The following is a 26,004-nucleotide window of genomic DNA, read 5'->3' on the forward strand; positions in this document are numbered from 1 at the left end:
TCAGTCCATAAGAGCGGTCTACCTTCTTTATTTTTATATTTTCAATAATGTATAATTAGTACCTTATTTTCTGGTTGCTTGTATGCACTATTCATTAGTTCACGATATGCTGTTTAATCTTCTAATAGTCACACGTTTGTCCTATGTCCGTGGGTCAGCTCCCTCCAGTGCATCATCAGACACTCGTGGGCAGGATTCCAGGCAGCGCTAAGCCCCCAAGTGCTCCTCTCATGGCACAGACTTTCCAAAATTTTAACTTCATAACTTGAAATTTTGAAACACAATTTACTTCTCATGAGGAGTTTCTCCTTCACGTGTAACTAGGTTGAACAAAGATGCGTTCCATACAAATATTTTTCCCATTAACCACTTTATAATTTTTTAAAATATATTAGGAGACACCTGGGAGGCTCAGTCCGACTTCGGCTCAGGTCATGACCTCCGGGTTCATGGGTCCGAGCCCCGTGTCGGGCTCTGTGCTGACAGCTCGGAGCCTGGAGCCTGCTTGGGATTCTGTGTCTCCCTCTCTCTCTGCCCCCCTCCGTTCACTCGTTCTCTCTCTCTCAAAAATAATACACAGTAAAATATGTTAGAAATGTTTTTCTCTAAGTGGGGCTTGAACAGATTTTAAACTTCTTCGATGATCCATCATTATTTATAAGCCAGGCTTCTTCTTGTATTTTTAATCTGTGCACCATGATTTGAATGCTTTTTTTCTCTGTTTGGCCCTCCTCTGACTAGCAAAAAGCCATCATCACTTTTCACTCCCAGGGTCCTCCTAATTCCTTTAGTCTCCACTGGATTTTCTAGTTACTGCTGCCAGTCTGCTGTTAGGAAAAATCTAGGTAATAGACAATAATATTCACCGTATAAAATGTCTTGAAAGTTGTATATGATATTTGCACCGGATGTCAGAAGAAGAGATTTGCCTGATAATTTACTTGTTGTTTTCAGATAATAGTTGGTAGGCACCACAACACTTTTGGAAAGGAATTTGTTGCCTGTGAAAGCCGATTTGTCTTTTGTGTCTGTTACATTGTATTTACCCGGGGAAGAGGTGAGCTTGTTACTTAGGTAAAAGGTAACATATTTCTCCCCAGATCCAGCACTGAAGGTAGATGTTACTCTGAGACACTTAGGGGATTTAGTTGAGAAGTAGAGAAAGGTAAAATCAGTGAATCAAATGTGTGAATCAATTTTAATTTAACGTATTTCTTAAAAGTTAGCACATTAAAATCAAAAGAAACTGAATAAAGTCTGTGCTTTCACTCTTAAAAAAATCAAAAGGATTACTTTGTCTAAACCATTTGTTTTGCTAATACATCAGGCAAGAGTAATGATTAGAGACTTAATTGAACTAATTAAATAAAAATTTTAAAAGTCACAGGAAAGCAAATATTTAACATCGTTTTAGTGACCAAAGGTGGAAAAGTGCACCGAGACTATTATTCTCTTTTACTGTGGTGTCATGGTAAGTTGGTGTAGCTCCCTTGAAAAGGCATTAGAGTCATAAAAATAAAGATCTCCTTTGACTCAGTAATCCTGTTTCTGGGAATTGATCCAAAGAAAATAATGTAACTGAAGGAAAAGCTACATGAGCAGATAATATTCATTGTATCATGTTTTTGAGCGTGAAACTGAGAAGATCAGACATACACAAAATTGGAAAGCGGGGAAGTCAGTGTCGGGGCAGGTACCGAATGGGATACGATGCTCTCATGAAGGGTGGTAGGAGATGTTTAATACAGACGCTTGCGGGGCGGTCGCGCCTTCCTTTAAGTTCAAGGTGGCAGAAAGAGCACGTGTGACGATTCCTCTCCTTCCTAAAATCTCACTCAAGCACAGTAAAGACGTACAAAGAGGTGCATCCAAACAAAGTCAGAGAGCCACCAGCCAATCGGAAATACCCATAAATATGTAGACCAAGGAAAACACTTAGAATCATTTGCAAACAGCTCAGAGCTAACCCCAGCCTGCAACAGGGATAGGAAATCGCCTCGAAGGACACGACCGCTCCCTTCTGAGGTGTCCTCAAGAACAGCCCTACTCTGCTGCCCAAGAGTGCGGGAGCGAGCCGGCAGAGCTCACCGTGGTTCGATGCGGAACTGTCCGTGGAGACGCCGTGCGAGACTGACACACGCGCGCACACAGCCCTTGTGCAGTGGCACCTCCTTGCTGCACATCCATTACACACGGAGAGGGTTGGGCCCACCCAGGGTCAAGTCTCCCCCCTTGTGTGAAGGATGGACGAGAGGGCCCAGGCCTCCTGCCTGCTCCCCACACGCGCGCCCTCGGCTATGACTTCCCCATCACCCAAGCCGACCCCGGCGAGCAGTCAAAACCGACCTGCTCGAGGAGAGGACCGGTGTAGAAACAGACTGCCCGGTCGTGGAAGACGTTCTATTCTACGATTGAGCTCGTCCTTCGCTGATAAACAGTAGCAGCCAAGCATCATCAGACCCCAGAGGAACATCAGTACTCCCCTGCCCTCCCCCGCCCCCAGAATTGCCAGGATGAATGAATATTGTAACAGAGAGTGGAAAATAATGTAACAAATGAAGGACACAGGAGAGACTTAAAATAGTCTCCAAGAGCATGGGAAGAAAGCTTTAAGAAGACAATGAGAATTAAGTGAAGTGAGAATAGACTACAATGAAAAGGCTTTAAAAGTTCCAAACAAGGAAAAAAAAAAAAAACCTCTTGGATTTGTTTTTATGTGAAAGCAATGGTTGAATCTGCTTTCTGAGCAAGTTTCTTTAAAAAAAAAAATTTTTTTTAACATTTATTTATTTTTGAGAGAGAGACAGAGTGTGAGTGGGGGAGGGGCAGAGAGAGAGGGAGACACAGATTCCGAAGCAGGCTCCAGGCTCTGAGCTGTCAGCACAGAGCTCCGTGCAGGGCTCGAACTCAGGAGCCGCGAGAGCGTGGCCTGAGCTGAAGTCAGACACTTAACCGACTAAGCCACCCAGGTGCCCCAGAAATTTTCCGCTTGTGGGTGTCGGCTCCATAAATTGCAATTTTCTGTGTCTACCCGTGTCTTTATCCGTTAGGTCACTGATTGCCCTGGGACCTCAGGTCTTTGACCACTCTTGGAAGAGTTGCTGATTTTTCTGGCTGTTTAGCTTTTTTTTGGGGGGGGGGGGGCGGGTAGCACAGTGACAACTTCTACGCTGCTTGCATGCTGGTCTGGAAACGACTTCTATTCAAAATTTCAGAATTCCTGATAGAACGCATTTCAGAAATAGAAACACAGAATTCCCGTCAAGGGGTTGAAGAAATAGAGAAGGAAATCTCCCAGATTCTGGACGAAGAGATTAAGAAAAGAAATAGGGACTTTGTGAGATGAGAACGGAAGGTCGATCCATGAGTCTATCTGAGTCCAATTCATAAAGGGGAGAAACCTAGAAATGCAGGGGAAAGAGCTAACGAAATAGAGTAGAATTTGCTAGAACTGAAGAACAACGCGGGTCTTTAGGTTAAGTCGGGCGGGGGGGACAATGAAGAAAGACGGGCACGTCCATGCACCTTCTTGAACTGTCAGCACCCGAGGGCGACGGGCATGTCGTAGAAGCTGTGGTGACGGAGGGTGACACTCGCATCACACAGAAGGGCACACAGGCCGGCAGTGGTTTCTGGACTCTGTTAGCACAGGGGGAGCTCCCGATGTCAGTTCTGCGGGGAGATCACCGTGAACCTACAGCCCCATCATCATGATGCCGGTCCGTTCAGGCGGCAAGAAATAATGTCATTCACCTGGGGTTGTAAATGGGAAGATCCACAGCGACAGCATTAAAGAATGAACCAGGTCAGGTGCAAGACGGTAAGAACTGGTGGGATGGGGGGGGAGGGTGGGGAGGAAACTGAAGGAGGGCAGGTCCTACCAAAATAGATAGGGTTAAGAAAACACCATGAAACCCAGATTTGCCAGCACGCCATCAGCAGGTGGCTTCCAGGTTACCCCCTGTGCCCCCCCCCCCCATCAACCTGGAAAGAATTCACTGCAAAACCAAGCAGCCAAAACACCTGATGGTGAAAAGTGAATGGGATTCAAGAAATCCTGGGTCTAACCTAAAAATGAAAGAAAAACATCTTAGGGCCCAACTGTGCAGCAGGCTTAGGAAGCAATCGTGTGTATTAGGGCAGGAAATCAAAAAGGCTCCGAGGAACTATTCGAGGGGGAACCCCTGAAGTAAACAGTATGGGATTACTGAGAACATGAGAAGGTATATGTTGCTTTTGTTAAAGGAGGAGGAAGGAATTGAGGGAAGGAAGGAGGAAGGGAGCGGAGAGAGAAAGAGAGAGAAGAGAGAAAGAGAGAGAGAGAGGGAATTAATTTACCATCAATTCCATCTACAATAAAGAAAGTCAAATTCCAAATATCAAAGCAAGATGTGGCACGGTCTTTAGGTATTTATGAAACCGAAGACTTTTCTGATTTTGTTGCTGTTAATATTCTCTTTAAAGTGTCACAGATTTGGTAGTTCACAAGACGGGATAATCCCGGAGCACTCCCGTCTGCGTGTGGGTGTGTTTGTACGTGACAGTGTTGGGGGCAGGGGTGCAGACAGCAAGTGTTAGTTAGAACACAAGCACATTCCAACACTGGGAGCCGGCTCTGATTCACGGAGCAGGTGGGGGACGCTAGTGGGGGGGGGCACTCAGAAGGAGCCCGGCCAGGGAATCGCCTCTAAGCTCCACCAACACCATACTCCTGTGACGCTGGGCAGATGACTTAACCTCTTTGAATCTCGTCTGTATTTATTTATAGTTGATTCATCTTTCAGAGACAGAGAGAGACACAGTGTGAGCAGGGGAGGGGCGGGGAGAGAGGAAGACACAGAATGCGAAGCAGGCTCCAGGCTCCGAGCCATCAGCACGGAGCCTGATGCGGGGCTCGAACTCACGAACTGTGAGGTCATGACCTGAGCCGAAGTGGGATGCTCAACTGACTGAGCCACCCAGGCGCCCCTTGAATCTCATATTAAGTTTTGCTTATTGTTAAAAGTAATGGAGGTAATACATGCAATGTGCCTGGAGAGAAGCTTCAACCGCTATCGATCCTCTTCACCCTCGTTACCCAAATAAGTTTTTGCAGATAAGTTAAGCCACAGAAATACAAAGACAGTGCTTAACTCCAGAAGAGAAAACATCTTCTTTCTACTTCTTTAAAAGCATTGTAGGGGCGCCTGGGTGGCGCAGTCGGTTAAGCGTCCGACTTCAGCCAGGTCACGATCTCGCGGTCCGTGAGTTCGAGCCCCGCGTCGGGCTCTGGGCTGATGGCTCGGAGCCTGGAGCCTGTTTCCGATTCTGTGTCTCCCTCTCTCTCTGCCCCTCCCCCGTTCATGCTCTGTCTCTCTCTGTCCCAAAAATAAAAAAAAAAAAAAAAAAAAAAAAAGATCATCTTATAAAAAAGCATTGTATATGTATGATAAAAAAGCAAAACATTTATATTTACTGATAATTAAAAGATTACAACAATTTATGTATTTTATATATTGTTATTCATATATATATACACACACACATATATAAATATATATATAAATATATAATATGTATAAAATACTCTGTAGAGGATTTTACTGAAAAACATTACTGTCTTCCCATTTTCATATACTGAAAATAATAGAATAAGGCTAAACACATTCAATTTCAGAAATTTTATTTAATCAATCTTTATTTTCCTAGTTTACTCAGTGATTCCAAAAGAATGATTTCTCCCTGTGTTGGAACAGGAATAAAAATCATTGAGAAGGAAATTTGCGAGGACTGGAATAAATTCTGTGAGAACTGTGATCTGCTCTGGCGGAGTGACAGAGGAGACAGAGGACGAGAGGGATGGTGAAGAGGGCTTCCCTTAGCCTCCGGGGGCGCCGTCCCAGTGTGGTTCCACTGGCTCCTGCAGGGACAGACCAGCCTCAGATCCCCCTGCCCCTCCCCAACCCCTCCCCCACGCCTCTTTTTGGGCCCTTAATGTTCCTGTTAAGCTTGATTTCCCATAGCTTTAATGGCTGTGGATCAGAAAGGAAGTAGATATTTGCATTAGTAAGGGCCTTTGTAAAAGAATTAAGTGTGGACTTTCCAGGTCCTGGCCGAGAGAGGGCTGGGGTCTTAGGGCCCCTCTGTGCTTAAAGTGCAGGATGGGAGCACGTGTGGTATTTAAACAGGGGCAAAAAGGGGCCAACATTTGGTCATGAGTCGTACGTGTAAGGTCAGTTCAAAAAACGTGTGTTAAACTGGACTTTCGGAACAGCGTCTTTCAATTTTTTTTTTTTTTTGGTTCATTTATTTATTTTTGAGAGAGTGAGGGTCAGTGCGGGAGGAGCAGAGAGGGGGAGAGAGAGAATCCCAAGCAGGCTCCCCACCGTCAGCACAGAACCCAGTGCGGGGCTCAAACTCATGCACCATGAGATCAGGACCCGAGCTGGAATCAAGAGTCAGATGCTTTACCCACTGAGCCCCCCAGGTGCCCTCCTTCGTCTTTTTAATATGTCGTTTTAGATGAAAGCCCATCTGTTGTGCGGACATTGCCAGGAACGCAATCCCAAGCTCATCAGATTGTCCTGAGAAAGCCACGCCCACACAAAGGAGATCTGGCTTGTTCACACTCACACGCACGTTAAAGGGTCAGTACTCAGGAAAACCCCGTGTTCTCTGATTGCTGCTTGGAAGGGGTTAATAGCAAAACTTCCACCTCATTAAAAAATACCCTAAAAGAAATTTATCAAGGGAAAAGAGGCTGAGGGCATGACTCTGCAAGTAAACGTGAATTACTTATGACCCCAAAACTCCTGGAGAAATGATAAACTGGAAGAAACAAAAATGTATCTAAGTATGTCTCAAAAATTCTGTAAATCGACGTTTATTGGAGTTTTACTTATTTTTTATTACTTATGAAAGTTTTATGTGATCATTACCCCGTGTTTCACAATTATTTATACTCATGTCACACCTCAAAATCACTTAAATCTTTTTCAGATACGTAAATATTTACTTATACGTTGACCTGACGTTGTGGCCATAACCCTCACCACACAGTTGGAGTTGATGTGGAGACGACAGCTCTCTGTGTCTTCTTGGGGAACTAGGAGTCGGCAAGCCACATTCACATCCCCAGCGTGTCTGACTAAAACAGCAAACGCATCCTGCATTTGGTTCGAAAATTCTTGCAGTACGCGTGCTTGTTATCCGTATCACTTCTAAAGAAGTCACTTAGTTCCGACCAGAGGGACATTCCAGTCAGCACCTCCTGGTTACCGCAGTCCGGGAAGGGCTTGTCTGGCGTGTGTGTTCCCACGCGTTTGTGGTCACGGGGTAGCTGGGCTGGCCCACAGGGAGCTCTGGGCATCGCTCTGCTCTCCCTGTGCCCCTCAGAACCTCTCCACGTGGTCCCTCACAGGTAGGCTTGGGCTCCCTGACAACATGGCATCCTCAGCACAGAGGGACATCTTATGCGGTGGCCAGCACTCCAAAGGTGAGGGTCCCCAAAGATCTCGGCAGAGTGGTGTGGCCTCCACTGCCCTCGAAGCTGGTGTATCACCTGTTGTTAAGGTCCATCCAGATTCAGGGACGGACATAGTCTCCACTCTTCTTCAGGACGGGAGCTGAGATCACGGCATACAAGGACGCATTGGCCAGAAGACAGTGTGGCCATCTCTGGGAAGTACAGTCTTCCACAGAAATGTGACTGTCCTCTCGGAAAGAATCATACGACTTACTTGTCTAACTAATGCGTGTGGAATCCTTACGTCTCCTAGCTGAGGTGCCGTCACGTGCAATAGAAGAATGCCGCTTTAGGTGACAACACGGCAGAAGAGAATGGAGCGCTGACCAAGGGACTGAGCCTTCCGTGTAAGGGGATTCCTGCAGAATTGGGTGGTCTACTCAAGCAGTTGCCTAAACCTCACTGGTGCTGGAAAAGACCTTCTGTGATTACTGGAAGACCATGTTTCTTGGCCCTTTCTTCACCTCCCCCGCCTCCTCCCTCATTTTCTTCCTCTTCCTCTTCCTCCTCTTCTTCTTCTTTTCTCTTTCTCCTCCTTCTCCTTTAATGAAAATTTCCACTGATTATAGCAGAGATCTCTGCCCTTCCTTTTAAGCACTAATGATGAATGAAACCAGGCCCAGGAATAATCTTTCTGACAGAGGCTGAAGAGTCTTCAAAAAATCTGGGTCCCAGGTGTTAAACCACCCTGAATAAAGCCTACTGGTAGTAGGCAAAATTCTAAGGTGTTCCCCAAAACTGCCTGGGGTTGGCATACCAGATCCATATAACAGGGTGTGGGGGGTATTTATGTAAAACAATGGTGTTGTAAAAATGACGGGGTATCACTTTTGTGGTTAGGTTAATCTTTGGTTTTATGAGAGGGAGATTATCCTGGGGGAACCTGACCTCATCAAGTGAACCTTTAAAAGAAACTGGGCTCCTCCTGATAAAAATTTAAAGCAGGAGAAAGGCTGCCCGGGAAATCTTTCATGGCTGCTTTGAAGACGGAGAGGGACACATGGCAGGAATGTGGGGGGCCCTCTAGCTGCTGAGATCAGCCGCTAGGGGACAGCCAGCAAAGAAAGGGAGACCTTGGTCCCATAACTGCAAAAACACTGAATTGTGCCAGCAACCTGACCGGGCCAAGAACAGGGCTCTGAGCTCAAGCGAGAACAGCCTGCCTGACATCTTGGTTTTAGCCTTGGGAGACCCTGAGCAGAAGACCCAGCCATGCCATGCCAGACTTGTGTCACCATGAGCTGCTAAGTGGGTGTTGCTTTAACTGTTACACTGTGGTCCTTGGTTATGCAGTGATGGAGTACCGATGCACCCACCGTGAGGCGAGGCTTAATTAAAGCAAGAGACAAAGGGAGCGGACATTCTGCCCTCTGTTTTCTGCTCCCCTCCTGCTGCCTAAAAGTCAGAGACCACTACTTTGTGGGACAGAAGACTGCAAGGTTCTGGGATTTGGTGGAGCAGGCCTGCCATCACAGCTCTGGACCATCTGCTTCCGGATTTAAATAAGGGAGAGAGGGATAAACTTCTACCTTCATTCCAAGCCCCTTGTTATTTGCAGTTTGTTGACAAGCTGGATTTTTCCTAATGCAGATGATCCTGCCCCAAGTCGAATCGAAGAATTAACTTTTAAGATTGTATGTTATGATATGTCGTGACAGCTAGCCTTCTCAAATCTACCCACATCAATACCCCACACCCTACAAACCATGGTCATTAGCAAGGTAATATCAGAAGGGAAAGTCATGGCACCTGTCAGGGTATTATTAACCCAGTAGACAAACCCCGTATTTGAGGTATTCTAACGTAATTAGCTGCTTGTGTAAAGTGAACAAAAGGAGGCCATTATGTAAATAAGAAGCCATTAATTTTAGAGGAAGGAACTTCAGCTTCCTGGTTCAGACTCAACAAAACAGGAAAGGGACTGACAATATCCAGTTAATGCTGAGTCGCTCTGAAGTCCGACCCCTCAATACTTGTGAACAAATCCTAAGGCCCAAAGGACTTGGGTGCCCAGTTAACACTCATGACTACTTTCTAATTTAGAATTTTTGATAAACGGTGTCAAATTGGTATAAACCAGCATCACCAAAAACGCCAAACGTTTGGGTGGAGCCCTTTCAAACCAGCTCTCTGAAGGATTTTCCTGAGGGAGTTCTAAGTTTTCTAGACCAGCATTTCATGAGCAACTGCTGTACGGAAGCTTCTCCCATGAAGTATGAATAAGTGTGTCACATAACTGTGTTGCTCAGAAAACTGTCATCAGTATGGAGAGCTGTCTCCACGTCTTTGAAGATTTCATCAAGCACAGCAGCAGTTTGAAGTCATTGAGAAGCCCCGACAGAACGACATCTGCTTAGCTTTTTAGAGCAGCTTGATGTTTACAACCACACTGAGGGGAAGGTACACGGATATCGCCCAACGCCCACAGTTGACATTTGGGGTCCCTCTTAGTGGTGTGCACTCTGGACTTGGGGAAATGTAGAGTGACATGTATCCACCCTTATGGTATGGCAGAGTATTTTCACTGCTCCAAAAACCCTCTGTGCTCCACCCATCCATCCCTCCCCATCCCCTCTTTCCCCTGGGAAGCACTGATTTTTTTTTTTTTTTATTGTCTCCATAGTCCTGCTTTTTCCAGAATGTCACAGAGTCAGAATCACACAGTATGGAGCCTTTTCAGACTGGCTTCTTCCACTTGGTGATATGCATTTAAGCCTCCTCCGTGTCCCTTCCCGGCTCGATAGCTCATTTCTTTTCAGCACTGGATAATGTTCCGTTGTCTGCATGGACCACAGTTTATTTATCCATCCACCTCCTGAAGGACATCTTGGTTGCTCCCAAGTCTGGCAATTATGAATAAAGTTGCCGTAAACATTCAAGTGCAAATTTTGTGTCAGTGTAAGTCCTCAACTCCTTTGGGTTGATTGCTGGGCCATACGATAAGAGTACGTTTTGTTTGCAAGAAACTGCCAAAACTGTTCCAAGGTGTCTGTCCATTTTGCATCCCCACCGGCAATGAATGAGAGTACCTATCGCTCAACATTTGATGTTGTCAGTGTTCTGGGTTTTTGGCCTTTTTAGTAGGTGTGCAGTGGAATTTCATTGTCTTTTGTTGTTGTTGTTTTTGTTAACTTTTTTTTTTAACTCAGCATTTCACCACACTTTCGGTCCTGACACCTCTCCCATCCCTGACGTGCAGCCCCCCTTAACCCAAGGTGCAGCACCAGTACGTTGAAGAACGCAACGTGGATATGCTGCCTTGGATCACAAAGTTTTGCTCAGAGGGTGAATCTTGCAACCACATGTCACTGGAACCGCTGTCACCAAAGGCAAGATCATTTTCACTGACTGGGAAGCATTCTCTGAAGGCAACCACTACAGAAGGAAAATTCTCTCCATGCGTAGTAAGGAGAAACAGATCAGGAACCCAGTGTGCCACCACCACTTTGGTGAATTCCCTGTGTTATTTCTGGAACATTTTTCTTCATAAAGGAAAGAAAAATACAAGTGGAGCATGCTCAAACTTGTGGACTATAACAAAATAATAGTAATCCGATAAGGAAATAGTTTGATTACGAATTAGAGAGTAAATATCATAGAATCTGAATGGAACACATCAAACATTAATTTGGCCCTTTGACTTCAACGCTAAATGACCTAAAGGCAAAATTCAATCGCAGACCTGTGGTGTGGGGGGCTCAGAACCCCTTGTAATGTATACAGTACTCTTAGCATTAAGCAACAAACTGTTAGTGACCCCAGTGAATCATGCCCTGAGTGATTCTCTCCCCTTGAGTGTAGGTGGAACCCGTGGCTTGGTTTTAACCAATAGAGCACAACAAAATGATAGAATGTCACTGTCTCTATTAGGTTACCTTGTGTGGCAAAGAGGGTTGGATGTGGCCCCCATGATGACTGCTGTGCTGTGTAAGACCTTGTCTTAGACTGGAGACAGACTTTCCTACTAGCCTTGGAGAAGTGAGCTGCCATGTTTTGAACTCCTCTCCTATGGAGAGAGCCATAGGTCATGGGCAATCATCTCTAGGACTTGAGGGGTAACCTCTAAGAGACAGCAAATTAGAAGGTGCCTCTGCACCAGTCATACAGCCAAAAAAAAAAAAAAAAAAAAAGAATTCTGCCAATAACCTGAATGGATTAGTGAAGTTTCTCCAGAGAAACAGAACCAATAGGATATATAGAGATGTTAGGGAAGGTTTATTATGGGGATTGGCTCACATGGTTTTGGAGGACAAGACGACCCACAATTTTCCATCTAAAAGCTGGAAACCAGGAAAGCCAGGGGTATAATTCAGTCCAACTCCAAGAAACCAGGGTAAACCAATAAAGTCATTGCAGTCTGAGGTCCAAGGGGAACTGGGGCAGTGAGGTGGCACTGATGTCGATCCCAGTGTCCAAAGGCCTGAGAACCAGGACTTGTGACATCTGGGGGCAGGAGGAGATGGATGTCCCCACACCAGGGAAGAGAGTGCGACCTGGCCCCTCCTCTGCCTTTTTGGTCTTTTCGGGCTCTCAATGGGTTGAAGGAGATCTGACCACATGAGGGAGGGCCATCCTTGACTCAGTCTATGGATTCCAGTGCTAATCTCTTCCATAAACAGCCTTACAAACACACCCAGAGATGTTCTACCAGCCTTCTGCGCATCCCTTAGTCCAGTCGGGTTGACACATGAAATTCGCCATCCACTGAATAGTCTCAGAAATGGATTCTTCCCTAGCTGGGCATCGAGGTGAAAACAGCCTGGCTAACTGGATAGCGATATTGTGGAACCCTGAGCAGAGAACCCAGCTAAACTGGGAGTGGACTCCCGACCCATGGACATCATGAGAGGATGAATGTGTTTGTTTTTATGCAGCTAGGTGTGTGGTCCTTTGTTATGTACCAGTAGCAAGCTAATAAACTATTGGATAAATGGCTACCAACTGTTGTCCTGACATTACGTCACAAACGAAAAACTTCACCTAAATGCAGTAATACGATGTCAAAATTCTGAAATATTTTGCTGCGGTCCATTGCTGTTCAGATTCCGTGAGGATTCTCTCAAAATCAGAGAAATGGCATGTCTACTAGTTGGAAGTCTAAAATTTTATGAATTTCACTAAAAATCCTACAAAAGCAACCTCCAAATCCTCCAACATTGGCGAACCCATAGTTTTTATTTATTTTTTTCAGTTTATGTATTTATTTTGAGCGGTGGGGGAGGGCAGACAGAGAGAGAGAGAGAGAGAATCCCAAGCAGGCTCTGTGCTGTTAGCACAGAGCCCAATGAGGGGCTCTATCCCACGAACCATGTGATCATGACCTGAGCTGAAATCAAGAGTTGGGCACTCAACTGACTGAGCCACCCAGGTACTCCCCCGCCTTTTTAAAGTTTATTTCACAAACCCATAGTTTTTAATGTGAAAGTGAATTTTCTGCCACTATCAGTGAGAAAAAAACGAGAAGGGGATCTTCTCCGACGAGGTGGTGCAGAGCATGCCTGTGATTAATATCATCGCCAGCACCATGGGGCAGGGTGATTTTTCCTAAAGGCAGAGGGCATTATCTCTTTCCTTTAATTTTCGGAAGTCTTGTTATTTTACAACACCGTCCCCCCACATGATATGTGGTTTCAGAGGAGCTCTGTGAAGCAATTTGAATGATAAAGAGAAAAGAGTTATTTTAGGGGAGAAATGATGTGAATTCCAATCTCAGTTCTTCTGCAAAATTACCTGAGTGGATCTGGGTAGGTTAGGGCCTTAATGATTTCCTTTCCCCATCTGGCATGGAGACCCTGTCGACAGCCCCTTCCGGCATGGCAGGTCTGGGATTATATTAACTGATTTGAAGTTTCGATTAATTACAGACTTTTTACAAAAGTATACCCAATGGTGCTTTTACTTAAACCAATTAAGACCTCTGGAGAGGGCAAATAATTATCACTTGCTGAAAATTTTCCAAGTAATAATTTTGCTCCTTAAACTGAACTTACATTCTGCTCTAAGGTGTAAGTTTCTGGCAATTGCATTTTGTAAAGTGACTAATATCACAAAGGTTCCTAAGAGCTATGTACGTGTCAAACATTGTCCCACAGAATGCCTGGTATACAGATGTGTCTCAACTTACAGTGGGGTTAAGTCCTGATAAACCCTTCGGAAGCTGAAAATATCGCAAGTCAAAAATGCATTTTACACACCCAACCTACCCAACACCACTGCTTTCTTAGCCTGGCCAGCTTTAAATGTGTTCAGAACGTGCCCATCAGCCTCCAGGTGGGCAAAATCATCTTGCACAAAGCCTGCCTGATAACAAGGTGTTGACTGTCTCCTGCCACGTACTGAGGACTGACCTGAAAGTGATGGGCACAATGGTTGTCAGTGGATCCGTCTGCCCTTGTGAACACTGGCTGCCTGGGGGCGGCGGCTCACCGCCCAGCATCCCAGAGGGCGTCCGACCGCACGTCGCTAGCCTGGGACAAGACCCACGTTCACATTCAAAATGCCAAGTATGATTTCAGCTGAATGTGTATCGCTTTTGCACCATCAGAAAGTCAAAAAATTGTAAGTCGAACCGTTATGAATCAGGGAACATGGTTATCTTTGAGTCAATTCAACTATCTCAGAGCACCTGGGTGGCTCAGTCGGTTAAGCATCCGACTTCGGCCCAGGTCATGATCTCATGGTTTGTGAGTTCAAGCCCTGCGTCGGGCTCTGTGCTGACAGCTCAGAGCCTGAAGCCTGCTTTGGATTCTGTGTCTCCCTCTCCCCTCCCTTCTCCTCGCTCGCTCTCTCTCTCTCTCTCTCAAAAATAAAAAAATTAAAAAAAACATTCAATTATTTCACAGAGCAACAAAACTGCCTGATGTACACGGTCTTCTATCTTCTTAATCTTCATTTCTCAGGTGTATGCCAGGTAAATGTCACGAATAATTAATGGACATTTAGTGCAGACCAATAAGGAATTTTAAAATGCTCTCTTTCTACATATGCAAACATGAAATCTTTCATTTTTCCCTTCTTCAGTTTCCAGCAAGGATACTTAATTATAGATTTTATACTGAGATTTATTTTGATGCAGTATTAAGTGTGTTCTGTGATTTTCTAGCACATAACAATAAGTAAAGAGATGCACAGTATAAAAATAATTCTATTTCTGACACACCTGTTGTATACATATCTATCTATCTATCTATCTTTCTATCTTTCCAATAGTGTCAAAGGATGTACGCTCATTTGTAACATTATCCCAAAGTTCTTTATGTTTTCTTTCCAAAGTCAATGGACTTGAGACACTTTGTTCTTACTTCGCTGAGCACGAAACCTTTCCTACATCAGCATGCTCTATGAATCCAACTCAGGTTTTACAAGACTTTATTTTATACACTAAACATGTCTTAACAGTACTTAATGAAAGATGTGACAATTGAATGGCAGGATAAAGGAACGAGAAAATTGCAGTTGAGTATAATAAAGTTTCATGTAACTCTATCACTGTTAGGTTTTACACTAAAAGGAAAACTAAATTTAGGGTGTCTATTACATGAGATGAGTCATTTCCCCTCTATTAAAGCAACCCAAACCCTCACTTCCTGTTTTAGGGTCTAATCTGTACAAACCAGCGGATTTCAGATCTCAGTTCTGCCTATTTGAGTTCCTCAAAAAAAAAAATCAGTTTAAATTTGTACTGTTAGTGGAATTTAAAATTCTTCCAAGAATGAGAACGGCTAACACCAAGCATCAGATATTAGTAGAACAGTTTCACTTTCAACAATAAAATTAGATCTCAGTTAAAATTTGCAGACAGTGTGAAGGGAAAAATGAAGAAGTCTGCAATTTGACAAAACGAAATGGTCTGCCCTCAAGTAAAAACACACACAGACACACAGACACACACACACACACACACACACACACACACACACACACAGGCACACAGAGCAACGCATGGCTGCATACACAGACACATACACACTGACCCGCCATGATAAAGGATTTTCGCTTCCATTTTATGATAACACTAATAACCTAGTACTTTCTTCAACACAGTAGCCCATTTTAAGTTCAATGGTGAAGGGAAAAAATTGTCCTTTACCTCACTGCTTTTAAGATTCCAGGATTTTTTTCATTTGAGCCTTAATAAAATAATTGGCTGTGCTTTCCTTTTCTACTCTAGTGAAGGATTCTGCCAAGTTTAGGTATATCCACAATTTGGAGTTTGCTTATTTGGCCTGAGCTTTGGTACATCAGCTTGGCTTGTGCATGAGCAGATTGTCAACGGCATATGGCATGTGACTGTATCAACTCTTTTAGGTCCACTTTCAAGGAGACTTTCCAGAGAACGACTTTGGAAATCAACCATAAGTGATCACAGTTTGTCGGTGGACCAGCCTCAGCTAAAATCTTATTTCCACCATGTGCTAAATTTGGATGCCAGATGGACAGAAGTGAGTTCAATGTTTTTAACTAATTAATAAGGGCCTATTCATTTATTGAGCACGTATCACAAGCCCTAGGAATGGAAGGCTCCAAAGATGAGTGGTCTGTATCCCTTTATCCAGAAGTTTAATAATTAACCACACGGAGAAACATACAAAAAATTTTGAACCCTCGAAAAGATAATACTGTGAAAAAACAAGGGCTAACGTACCAGAAAATGAGAAGAAATACCCCATTGCTGAAGAAGTCACCAACTACATCATGACTGCAGAGACATTTTCTCATGAAGCTATTCAATAAATAAAATGTTTTCAATTTGGCCTGTGGACACCATCTCGAAACGTCTCAAATTATCGTGTGCGATTGATTCTGAGTCCAAATGCATTTGATGGAATATACAATGATCCTCACTTCGTCAAGTGACATATGTAGCATTTGCAAGCAGAACATATCCCACTTAAGATAGGGTCCTTTTAAGAGTCATACAGACTCTCAAAGCAAAAATGTTTACTCAGCCATCCTCTAGGATCAAAGTTTTCTGTCACTACATCTGAGCCTTAGAGATACTTTTAAAGATGGGAATTTGTTAAGAGGAATGAAAATTTTCCATGTTTATGTGAGTGTATGTTCATGTAGGTACATACAGGCAGTTTAATATACTAAAATGTGTATGGATTCTGGCATTAATTGCGCCCTTTACTAAAACTGTCGATACTTCTTAAGTCATGCGGACTGAAGAATAGTCTCTATTATGGTACAGTGTGAACCTCTTCTGTGTTCTCTGTGTTATCTGCCTGGGGATACACGTTCATTCAACAAAAATATTACTGAACACCTACTGGTTTGGTCTTTACGCCAGAAACTTGTGAAAAAAATTTAGTAAAAAAATAGACAACAATGTCTGCCCTCACGAAGCTTATAGTCTCTACAATGAGCTATAAACATAACTCATAAGTAAATTTTAGGACGTGCTAGAAGGTGACAAGAGCTCAGAAGGAACACAGCAGGATAAGGAGTGTCTGGAATGCTCAGGGTGCCAGGAATTGGGTCGCAGTTCTAAATAAACTGCTCATGGCAGGCCTCATGGTTGAAGAGACAAGTTTTGGCAAAATCTTAACAGAGGTGAAAGGGTGAGCCTTGTATCTGGGGAAGGAGTGTTTGGGGCAGAAGAAACAGGTGTTGGCCCTGGTACAGGAGCACGTCTGAGAATAGTGCGGTGAGACTCGGGGAACAGTGTGGGGTGGGAGCGGGGTGTTCGAAGGGAAGCCAGAGCAGTGAAGAGGGTCCAGCCATCCAGCACGTTGCAGGCCACTGTAAGAGACAGAGATTTTATTTAGAATGGAGCACGGACTGCGGAAGGCTGGGGATCCCACAACCTGACTTCATTTCAGGGGCCATCTTGGCTACCATATTGAGACAGAGTGACGGGGCTCGAGGGTGGACGCTGGGAGACCACATCACATGACCCACAGGGAAGGTAATAGGATCTTGGATGAAAGCAAAGACATTCAGAACGTGAGGAATGGTCCGAGTCTGAATACATCTTGAAGGACAAGACATCCTGAAGGACAAGATCCAACAGTTTGGATCCCGGGGAAGAGAGGTCTTTAAAAGGTGAGACCAATGCCCAGGTCTTCAACCCTGCTTCGGGAAGAGTAGAGGGAGTTTGGGCCAGTCAAGTGCATGTGTGAGAGCTGCAGAAGAAGCAGGCAGAAGGGACAGATCAGCAGTTGTGTCTGGGATCCGTTAAGGTGGGTGTCTACTGATAATCCTGGCAGGAAAGTCGACCAGATAGTTGGAGATGTGAGGCCGGCTCCAGAAAGGTCTGTGCTGGAGGTAAACTTTGAGTCACTGGTACGTGGATATTCTTTAAAGCATGACACCGGGCCAAGTCTTGAAGGGGGTGAGTGTGGGCTGAGAGAGCAGAGGAAGAAGGCCTACTTTTGAGCCACCAGCCCTGAAGAGACCCAGAAGAAAATGGGGAAGAAGCAAAGACACAGGAGATGAGCTCACTGGGTTCCAGAAAGCTATGTGGGCCCAGGGTGGTGCTCCAAAGTCAAGCAGCACAAGTGTTTAGGCAGGAAGGAGTAAGCAACTCTTTCAGTGAGGACTGAGAACTGCCCGCTGCCTTCCACAGGGAGCAGGTGAAGAAGGCCAGTTGGGCAGGTTGTGCGGTGCGCGGAGAGGAAGGCCTGGCTGGAGTCAGCTCCGTGGAGAGCCTCGGGAGGAGGCAGGCCCAAAGGCACCCCTCGGGATTCCGACTGCAGGGGAGGGCCTGGCCAGGGCAGGAGAGGTGCCCGGGAGGACCTGCACTTTTCAGGATGGTGTAAGAGACGGCAGGTCTGCGTGCCGGTGGGGATGCTCCAGTAAGGACAGAAGACACAATGATGGGGAGAGAGAACGAATTCCCGGAGCCATATCCCTGCCTAGACAAGAGAGGATGAGATCCAGTGAACGAGTGGGCTGGCTGGCTGGGTGCGCGGGGCGCTGACGGCTGGTCCGAACTGGATGGGAGCTAGACTGTGTAGCTAAGGCTGGGCTGGGTGGGCAGTTAGGGGGCTGTGGTGCTTGTCTTGAGATTCCTTCCATTGCCTCAGTCGAGCAGAGAGCACAACCATCAGTTGAGAACAGAGGAGGGCCTGGGGGGGGGGTGCGGGGAAGATGTGGGGGGAAGGTGTAGGAGGGAAGCCCAGGGCGTGGGTAGGGGGAATGATGGCGGAAGCACAGCATGTTATTATCACGCTGTTACCACGACGGCCAGGCGGTTTCGGGTGCACAGTGGAGGTCTCAGTCATTGCTGGCTCGTGTGGTCTCCCCTCCACATCACACACATGGATCGGACAGGCACGGATTGCCGGACATTGTGTGAATCCTCTTCCTAGGAAACTGAGTGACTGAAACAAACGAGTAACAGCCACGTGGAGGAGAGAGTTCATGACGGTTGAAGAGCGCTTCGACAAACACACCACTGAGGCTTTTGGATGTAACACCCTAACTTAATGGCTTAAGACTCGCTGAGGAGGCTACGTCTGGCCCGTGCGAGGAGCCCTGAAGAGGGAATGTTGAACATCCCTGCCCGGAACTCCCCATGCCATTCTCGCTGCAGGCAGTTTCTGGGTGGCCGCCCTCCTTCCATCTGTGGCTGCCTTCTTGCTCAGGAACCGTGTCTGCTCAAACACCCTCATTCTGCTCTTTCAGGATGCCCCCTCCCCCATGTTTATCCCCCTCGCAGGAAGACAGGATAGCCTGGCTAACTGTTAGAGCAACATAGCTCTTGTTTCGCTAAAGATGACCAAATTACCTGTGCCAGGCGGCCTTGCCTCTCATCACCAGATGGACCAGGTAGGGTAGTTTCCTTAGGCCTGCCACTGTACACTCAAAGCATACTCTTCAAAATAACCAAAATAACCATTTCCCCTTCTCATTACTGCATCACTTAGAAACACCTGCGCTGTCGTAATTCATTGTTCAATTGTCCACTTTGCTCATTAGCAAGCAGGGTCTTTGAAACCAGGCACTTGACTTATTCACTACCGTTTCCCTGAAATGAAACCCATTCTGACTCTATTTCATATCATTTATAAAAATTAATTTCAAGTGGGTTACAGATATAAACGTGAAAGGAAAACAATAAAATCTCTCTCAAAAAAAAAAAAAAAATACAGGGATATCTTCATGACCTTGAAGCGAGTAAAGCGTTCTTGAAAAGCAGATCAAAAGCACTCAGTATAAAGGAAAAGTTTATAAAACTCGCCTTTATTATAAATAAGAACTTCCATCAAAAGATACCATTAACACAGTGAAAGAGCAAGACAGAGGCTGGGAGAAAATATCTGCAATCCATATGGCACCCAGGACTTATGTCCAGAATGTATAAAGGTCTACAAATCAATGAAAGAGATCAATAATCCCATAGAAAGATGCCCTAGAGAACTGAACAGCCACTTCACAAAAGAGACTGCACAAACAGCCAATAAACATGTGAAAAAGTGCCCACCTCATTAGTCACGGGAAAATGCAACGGAAAACCAAATGAGATCCTACCACACAGCCCGCAGCTGGGAGCGCTAGCAACAGACTGGTTGGCATGGGCAGGCCGTGAGGAAGGCGCGAGAGGCTTGGAAATGGCCACGTGTGCAATGCACTGATCCGTTCGAACGGAACACACACATGTACTGTCACAGCAGTTCAGCTCCTGGGGACATCTCCACCAAACAGAGTACAATCACTCACCAAAAGGTATATCCAAGAATCTTTACAGGGACAGTCTTCATGACAAGTCCAAGGACGAAGCAAGCAAGGCATTTCTAAAGAGCAGAGAGAATACAAAAAAATGTGGGAGACTTAAAAAATACACAGGATAGCTCCCTAACAATTTTAAAATGCAGGAAGGTGGGGCGCCTGGGTGGCTCAGTTGGCTAAGCGTCCGACTTCGGCTCAGGTCATGATCTCACTGTCCGTGGGTTCGAGCCCCGCGTCGGGCTCTGTGCTGACGGCTCAGAGCCTGGAGCCTGTTTCAGATTCTGTGTCTCCCTCTCTCTGACCCTCCCCCATTCATGTTCTGTCTCTCTCTGTCTCAAAAATAAATAAACGTTAAAAAAAAATTTTTAAATGCAGGAAGGTGACCCTAAGTGTTAAAATCAAGATAGCAGGTGCCTTCGCTGAGTGGTGACTTGAGGGGCGTGGGGAGGCTCTGCAGCGATGGCAGAGTTTCATTTCCCGACCTGGGTGGTGATGACACAAACATGTTGGCTTTTGTGAAAAATCCTTCACTTTGGGCACTTCAGTTGTACCTGTTTTCATGACTTGTGCGCTTTTCACTATGGAAGCTGTACTACAATAAAATTCACTAAAATTGGTTGCTTATGCCCAATGGTAATGAAAATCCTAGGATTCTTTTCTAAACAAAGAAGGGGAAATACCATAAGCAACCAGTTGAGCTGGCTGTTAGGAAGGAGAAAGAACAGACCTCGGTGAGCTCCATCCATAAAGAAGACTACCCCACACGTTTTCCGACGCTCTGGCGGGATGGAGTGAGGAGGGCTCCAGTGCTGATGAGATGAACCAGTCTGAACACGTCTGCCTTGTCGTGCCTTCTTTTTCTTCTTCTTCTTTTTTTAGTAAGCTCTACGTCCAATATGGGGCGTGAACTCACAACCCCGAGATCGAGAGTCACATGCTCCCCTGTCTGAGCCAGCCAGGTGCCCTGGTAGCTCCCTTCCTTAATGAGGTTTTGTAAGACTCCCCTTTACTCCTTCCATGGCCGAAACGTGGACAGTGAAAGGTGGTATTGCAGTGGTGAGGCAGGTTCTGTGAGCTAAGGCTGGCCGGGGGCTGCCATGGGCCTGTGACCTTATAATATTTACCAGTCACTGCACACCTTCGTCATGAATGTGCTGAGCCCTTGGAGCTCTCTTAACTACGAAAAGTGCTATATGAGCCAAAAATCTCTTCTCTATTAATCATATTTGATTAATATCATTTGAAATACCATTAAATAATTGTAATGCGGCTCTGTAGGTTAAAGCTACTCAAGAGCTTTCCTGACATAAACACTGACAAACGACGTGCAAGTTTAAGTTTGCACAAGTGATTAATCTGCTACTCTGCGGTGGGAATTAATTATTACACTCCTATTTACATGGCCGGTTCAGACTTGTCCAGCCATTAACATCTGTCCCGAGTCATTTTCCAACACAATATTAGATACTTAATGTACAGCAAAGACGAAGAATGAGAGAGAATCAGATCAGAACTCTATATATATCTTAGACAGCAGGTCTAGCTGGCTAATTCTTTTTTTTAATTGCTGAGGTTGTTAAAATGTTTTATTTATTCTGTCCTCACGGAAGCTTATTAGGACAGTACCATTCCTAGAATCAGGTGGACTGGTTTTCACTTTCCTAAATTTTGCTGTAAATATTAGCAAGATTTACTTATGCACAATATATTCGGAGGTTTGTATCTTCTCTTTAAGCTGTCTTGCAGAGGTGAATAAAGACGAGGCTGTTATGAGGGCACATATGCTTAGTGGGACGAATCCAAGAACCAAAGGGCCAAGAGCCACTCAGAGATGACTTGCTGTCTCTCTGCAGGTGAAGGGTCCCCTGAACCACTGCAGACAGATGGACTTTCATCCTGCTCTCCAGGGAAAGAGATCTTGTAACTCGCACACAATTGGTGATGTTTAGTCACCCCCAGTTGTTTGAGAACGTGAGTGCATAATAACTTCCGCTATAACCAGAGCGACAAGAACGCCCATCATGAGGTGTCTATTTTGTTCTGAGCAATTGGTTCAGGTTCTTTACATTGTCTTAAAAAGATACCTATTTTAGGTGTGCCTGGGTGACCCAGTCAGTTAAGCGTTTGACTCTTGATTTTGGCTCAGGTTACGATCTCATGATTTCTGAGTTTGAGCCCTGCATCGGACTCTGTGCTGACAGCAAGGAGCCTGCTTGGGATTCTCTCTCCCTCTCTTTCTGCCCTTCCCAGCTCATGCTATCTCCCTCCCTCTCTCTCTCTCAAAAATAAGTAAACATTAAAAAAAATTTTAAATGTCTGTCTGATAGTCACAACATCTGGGCCATCTCCGAGTCTGGTTCTGTTGATCTTTTTGTCTCTTTAAAATGCCATTGCATGTGTTTCCCCCCCCCCCCCCCTTGCTTTTTCTTGCTCATTCCTTTGGATTGAATGCTATGTGAAGAAGAGTAAGACTGAGGTAGATACTATTTCCACCTGGACACGGCCCCCTTCTCCTGCTAGACTGTCAGGGCAGAAGGCTAGGGCAGCCCGCTCAGGAGCCCAGCCGCGTTAGGGTTCTGCTGTGCTGGTTCCCTTCCTCACCACCAGCTTCAGATTCCTCCAGGACTCCCTTGAGCTGAGGGTGAGGTGAGGGACGGGAAGCCCACGCTCCTGCTGCACCCACAGTTTCCGGCTCTCCTTATGTGCCTGAGCCTGACTGGGCCTCTCTGCACTGTTGCTCTTGTCCAGGGACAGACCGCTTCTCTCTTAATGTTTGCTGGCCAGGTAATGAGGACGGTGCAGGGAAGGGAGTTCTCTGTGGTGCTTGTTGAGTTCTAGGAGGGCCCTAAGTGTGCCTGGGTCTTAAAGGTGGGAACTCTTCAGTGATCCTGCCTGACCTCGTGGCAGCCACGGGCTGTTTTCCGTCTTCAGTGGTTATTATCCAAGAGAGACTTTCTTGTCCCTCTTGACATGGTAGGAGAACTTTGGTGAAGGGATCCGCCTTTTTCTGCTCCTTCTTCAGGGTTAGAGGATTTTCTTGTTTGTTTCTTTTTGTTTTTCTTCTTTAAATCTTTCCTCCAACCTCAGTACACCTGCCCCTGTGCCTGGGGTGACTAGGCCTTTTAGTCCTCCCCCAGAAGCTTCAGGCTACATGACTCCCCTCCACCAACAAGTCCTTTCTGCCCCGTCTACCATATTTCTCACAAGCACCCAGTGGAGGGCCGTGCAGAAGCACGTACGAGTGTGTGTGAGCTCATCTTGTATCTGTCTCAAGCCGGCCCACATTCACACTTTAACCATCTGTTGGAATGTTAGCTGTCTTTAACCTGCCTGTATGGCACTCAGCCCCTTTCTGCCCCCACTCAGCCATTCTTCTGGGCCCCTCTCCCCTGGAATGACTGACTCCTCTTTCTTTAGATTTCAGGCTATTTGGTTGTCCTACAAGCTCAGCTCTGATGGGATCAAGGAAAGTTATGATCTTAGAGATTGCTTTATTTTTCTTCTTCTTAAGGGAGGAGTAACTTTTTTTCCAGTTCTCTATATCCTAGTCAGAAGTGGAATTCGTGATAAACAGTATTTTAACTTGGACTTCTCACTCGAAAACATCTGCTATTTCTCCCTTGCTGCCTAGTTCCTAAAGGTGTCCTACCGAATGTGGCCATCTGGGTCAGTTTAGAATTGGCATTTCTATGCCAGGTCTAGAATCTTGTATGAGCATGACCCTTACGCTTCTGATGACTCATCAAGCTATAGATGCCCTTTTCTTCTCTCTTTTAAAAATCGCTTCACACACACACTTTTACATAAATCTATAAATGTGAACTTATCATGCACTGTGATTGTTTTCCAAAAAGCGATAACAATTGACATTTCAATTGCCAACAAATCCGAGCATACACTTTCTATATCTCTGCCGGCAACAGTGATTACTTTTTCCCCATCTAGCAAGTACAGAATTAGAGTTCATTGTCCCTGTAATCTGCATGTGTCTGTTAGTAAATTTGAACATATTGTCATAAATTCGCTGGCCATTTAGATTCGCACTTCTTGTGAACTGCCTCTTCATGTGGATGCCTCCTTTTCTTATTGGGTTGTTTTTCTCCTTCAGATGAACTTGTCAGATCTTTGCATGATTATTATATTATTTGCAGTTGTCCCCCAAAGAATAGGTTTTCTATATACTTTGTTCTTGATGCATTTTATCATACAAATATGTCATTTTTATGACATAAAAGATGTACATATTTTCTTTATAGCTTCTGAGATTCCAATCTTTGTTTAAGGAGATACTCCTTAAATATCTCCAATCCCTAGATTATACCTGATTACCTACAGTCATGCCAAGTACACACAGTTCTAACGAGACAGCAGAGAAAAGGAAATGTAGTTTTCTTCTGTAGTCTGCAACTTACGGATGAAGGAGGTGGCCCCGCCCCCTGTGCCATCCTGTGGGGCTGGGTTTGGGTAGACTGCACAGGGACACCTGCATCACTACGTGTGCACTGGGAACGGGTACAACAGGTCCCCGTGGTCAGAGGAGGGAGCTCAGCCCTTAATTAGCCCAATAAACTGCTAAGCATCCAAGGCCTCCTGGATGCCTTTCAAAGCTCTCTTGTTGTTCTCATTCAAATATCTCACCACTTGAAGTTTATTTAATTAATGTATTTATTTAAATTAAAAAAAACTTTTTTTGTCTTAATGTTTACTTATGTTTGAGAGTGGGAGCCAGGGAGGGCAGGGAGAGAGAGGGAGACACAGAATCTGAAGCAGGCTCCAGGCTCTGAGCTGCCGGCACAGAGCCCATCATGGGGCTCAAACCCACAGACCACAAGATCATGACCTGAGCTGATGTCGAATGCTTAACCGACTGAACCACCCAGGTGCCCCTTTACATTTTTTTAATGTTTATTTATTTTTGAGACAGAGAGACAGAGACACAGAGAGAGATAGAGAGCGTGAGCAGGGGAGGGTCAGGGGGAGAGGGAGACACAGAATCCGAAGCAGGCTCCAGGCTCTGAGTTGTCAGCACAGAGCCTGAACCCGGGGCTCGAACTCATAGACCGCAAGATCATGACCTGAGCAGAAGCCGGTGCTTAACTGAGCCACCCAGGCGCCCCAAAGTTTATTTTTATATGAAGCAAAATAGTGTTCACATTTTATCTTTCTCCTGATATGTAGCTATTTTTACCAGCTCCATTTAGTAAAAAGTCTATCCTTTCCACACTAAACAGAAATACTATTGTTATATATTAGCCTGTCATAGTTTTCATTTATCTATTCAAATATCTTTATGCTAATGACATGCTAATTTTACTTTAATGGCTTTATAGTTTTTTTTTTTTTCTGATACTAGTAAGTCAAACCAATCCTTCCCTACTTTTCATATTCACAATTCTTCTTGGCTATTTTTTAACATTTATTTTCTCATATAAATTTTTTGGCCCTATGATTCAAGCAGAATTTGATATAATAGTTAACATTATATATTACATTTGAAAAATTTAACATTTTATATATCAAAAACTTCTCATTTCAGAATATTGTATGTCTTTCCATTTCTTTATATAATACATCATATTACTCAATGAGATATTCTATTTCTCTTAGCATGATTTGTTTCCTTCTTTTTAATTTATACCTAATATCTCATGCTTTTCTCATTATTATGAGAATTTTTTCTCATTTTCCCTTACATTCTCATTATTACACTAGAAAAAAAAAAACCTAAGGCCTTGATATATTTATTTTGTATTCAGACTCACTTTATCAGATTCTTCTGTTATAATTCCAACAGTTTACAAAGAGTCTTTTGGGTTTTTTAGTTA

Source organism: Panthera onca, chromosome B4 (genome assembly GCF_046562875.1).
Source record: "Panthera onca isolate mPanOnc1 chromosome B4, mPanOnc1 haplotype 2, whole genome shotgun sequence".
Classification (NCBI taxonomy): Eukaryota; Metazoa; Chordata; class Mammalia; order Carnivora; family Felidae; genus Panthera; species Panthera onca.